Source organism: Lasioglossum baleicum, unplaced genomic scaffold (genome assembly GCF_051020765.1).
Source record: "Lasioglossum baleicum unplaced genomic scaffold, iyLasBale1 scaffold0073, whole genome shotgun sequence".
Classification (NCBI taxonomy): domain Eukaryota; kingdom Metazoa; phylum Arthropoda; class Insecta; order Hymenoptera; family Halictidae; genus Lasioglossum; species Lasioglossum baleicum.
Genome location: NW_027469133.1, coordinates 478,331 through 482,500, shown reverse-complemented (window position 1 = coordinate 482,500; position 4,170 = coordinate 478,331).

Below are 4,170 nucleotides of genomic sequence, written 5' to 3'. Positions count from 1 at the left end.
CGACGCTAAGAATCATACGCTTGATCGAACGAGAGAGACAGAGAGAAAGACATGCAATCTAGAATCGTTTGAATTTCACTTGAGAAACGCAACTATATAACGAGACATAACTCTCTAATAAAAACACGCGATAATTATTTATTATTTATTTATTTATTTATTTATTGTTAATGCCGCGCGAACCTGGTAGAGAAAGTATACGAATATCGCGTCACGACGACGTACGATCCACCGAGACCACCGCGGACGTACTTATCCAAGCGTGTGTCTGTATACTCGAAGAATTTCAAAGTTCCAGCGGCGTATTGCTTTCATTTTGTAGCGGCGTATTGCTTTCAGCTCCAGCGGCGTATTGCTTTCGACTGTAGCGGCGTATTGCTTTCGATCCCAGCGGCGTATTGCTTTCGTCTGTAGCGGCGTATTGCTTTCAGCTCCAGCGGCGTATTGCTTTCGTCTGCAGCGGCGTATTGCTTTCAGTTCCGGCGGCGTATTGCTTTCGCCTGCAGCGGCGTATTGCTTTCGTCTGCAGCGGCGTATTGCTTCTACTTACAGCGGCGTATTGCCTTATTCACAGCGGCGTATTGCCTCTATTTACAGCGGCGTATTGCCTTATTCACAGCGGCGTATTGCCTCTATTTACAGCGGCGTATTGCCTCTATTTACAGCGGCGTATTGCCTTATTCACAGCGGCGTATTGCCTTATTCACAGCGGCGTATTGCCTCTATTTACAGCGGCGTATTGCCTCTATTTACAGCGGCGTATTGCCTTATTCACAGCGGCGTATTGCCTCTATTTACAGCGGCGTGTTGCTTCTACTTACAGCGGCGTATTGCCTTATTCACAGCGGCGTATTGCCTTATTCACAGCGGCGTATTGCCTTATTTACAGCGGCCCATTTCCAGAGTTCCAGCGGCGTATACCTTCATGTTGTAGCGCCGTACTGCTTCATCTTCTAGCAGCGTATTGCCGGAGTTCTAGCAGCATATTCCTTATATTATTAGAACAATGTAGCTGAAATAACCAATTATCCCATACGAATGCCACCTGAAAATAATACATGTGATTTAAAAGTAAAAAATTAAAATATAAATTTTTTATTTTATTAATAAGATACGAATAATACAATATGAACATAGTGTATTATTTCAAACAATTACATGTTGTTTTATTGACAATTAAATGGCCCAAAACCGGCATCTCAATATCCGCACAAATCCACAGACATGGTTTGAACGAAAAAAAAGGTAGGGACAGAGGGAAACTCGTTAATCCAAACACGCGCATCGCAAACATATCCGGGGACGATCTAGCTAACAGTACAGACCAAAACTGACTCCCGCCGTTTACCCGCACGACCGATAGAACACGATTAGTACACGTCGAAATATAACTCGGAAAATTATTTCTCAATAACTCGATAAATACTCATCCGAGCGCTTTCATACTTGATATTTGTCTTCCAAATGCTTTACCACACGATGATCTAATATTTATAATTGTCCGAGTAAGCCGGAAAGATAAGTTTACTCTTGGCGGTCGGAGCAATATTTCACAAAAACTGGAGCAATACGCGTCCGAGAGCTTTGAAACTCGAGAAACATTGATGACAAGCGGTATCGTGCGTGGATATAACGATTAAACTCGTGCGAGATCTCGGGGAGAAAAGTTTACTCTTGGCGGTTGGACTTAGAAAAATTTCGCTCGAGCTCCTTCGCACGGCGATACGACGCGCCTCGGCGCGCGAACGAATCGTTCGAGCGGCCGAGCAAGCGATGCGCTCCGAACATTATTCTCAGTTTATTCGATAAATACTCATCCGAGCGCTTTCATACTTGATATTTGTCTTCCAAATGCTTTACCACACGATGATCTAATATTTATAATTGTCCGAGTAAGCCGGAAAGATAAGTTTACTCTTGGCGGTCGGAGCAATATTTCACAAAAACTGGAGCAATACGCGTCCGAGAGCTTTGAAACTCGAGAAACATTGATGACAAGCGGTATCGTGCGTGGATATAACGATTAAAGTCGTGCGGGAGCTCGGGGAGAAAAGTTTACTCTTGGCGGTTGGACTTAGAAAAATTTCGCTCGAGCTCCTTCGCACGGCGATCCGACCCGCCTCGGCGCGCGAACGATTCGTTCGAGCGGCCGAGCAAGCGATGCGCTCCGAACATTATTCTCAGTTTATTCGATAAATACTCATCCGAGCGCTTTCATACTTGATATTTGTCTTCGAAATGCTTTACCACACGATGATCTAATATTTATAATTGTCCGAGTAAGCCGGAAAGATAAGTTTACTCTTGGCGGTCGGAGCAATATTTCACAAAAACTGGAGCAATACGCGTCCGAGAGCTTTGAAACTCGAGAAATATTGATGACAAGCGGTATCGTGCGTGGATATAACGATTAAAGTCGTGCGAGAGCTCGGGGAGAAAAGTTTACTCTTGGCGGTTGGACTTAGAAAAATTTCGCTCGAGCTCCTTCGCACGGCGATACGACGCGCCTCGGCGCGCGAACGATTCGTTCGAGCGGCCGAGCAAGCGATGCGCTCCGAACATTATTCTCAGTTTATTCGATAAATACTCATCCGAGCGCTTTCATACTTGATATTTGTCTTCGAAATGCTTTACCACACGATGATCTAATATTTATAATTGTCCGAGTAAGCCGGAAAGATAAGTTTACTCTTGGCGGTCGGAGCAATATTTCACAAAAACTGGAGCAATACGCGTCCGAGAGCTTTGAAACTCGAGAAACATTGATGACAAGCGGTATCGTGCGTGGATATAACGATTAAAGTCGTGCGGGAGCTCGGGGAGAAAAGTTTACTCTTGGCGGTTGGACTTAGAAAAATTTCGCTCGAGCTCCTTCGCACGGCGATCCGACCCGCCTCGGCGCGCGAACGATTCGTTCGAGCGGCCGAGCAAGCGATGCGCTCCGAACATTATTCTCAGTTTATTCGATAAATACTCATCCGAGCGCTTTCATACTTGATATTTGTCTTCGAAATGCTTTACCACACGATGATCTAATATTTATAATTGTCCGAGTAAGCCGGAAAGATAAGTTTACTCTTGGCGGTCGGAGCAATATTTCACAAAAACTGGAGCAATACGCGTCCGAGAGCTTTGAAACTCGAGAAATATTGATGACAAGCGGTATCGTGCGTGGATATAACGATTAAAGTCGTGCGGGAGCTCGGGGAGAAAAGTTTACTCTTGGCGGTTGGACTTAGAAAAATTTAGCTCGAGCTCCTTCGCACGGCGATCCGACCCGCCTCGGCGCGCGAACGATTCGTTCGAGCGGCCGAGCAAGCGATGCGCTCCGAACATTATTCTCAGTTTATTCGATAAATACTCATCCGAGCGCTTTCATACTTGATATTTGTCTTCGAAATGCTTTACCACACGATGATCTAATATTTATAATTGTCCGAGTAAGCCGGAAAGATAAGTTTACTCTTGGCGGTCGGAGCAATATTTCACAAAAACTGGAGCAATACGCGTTCGAGAGCTTTGAAACTCGAGAAATATTGATGACAAGCGGTATCGTGCGTGGATATAACGATTAAAGTCGTGCGGGAGCTCGGGGAGAAAAGTTTACTCTTGGCGGTTGGACTTAGAAAAATTTCGCTCGAGCTCCTTCGCAGGGCGATCCGACGCGCCTCGGCGCGCGAACGATTCGTTCGAGCGGCCGAGCAAGCGATGCGCTCCGAACATTATTCTCAGTTTATTCGATAAATACTCATCCGAGCGCTTTCATACTTGATATTTGTCTTCAAAATGCTTTACCACACGATGATCTAATATTTATAATTGTCTGGGAACGCTAGGAAAAAAGTTTACTCTTGGCGGTTGGACTTTGAAAAATTTCGCTCGGTCGGAGTTGCTCGCAATGCGCCCGGAACATTATTCTGAGTTTATTCGATAAATATTCATCCTAGAGCTTCGATACTTGATATTTATTGTTAGAATGCGTTATTATACAATGATCTAATATTTATAATGGTCTGGGAACGCTAGGAAAAAAGTTTACTCTTGGCGGTTGGACTTAGAAAAATTTCGCTCGGTCGGAGTTGCTCGCAATGCGCCCGGAACATTATTCTGAGTTTATTCGATAAATATTCATCCTAGAGCTTCGATACTTGATATTTATTGTTAGAATGC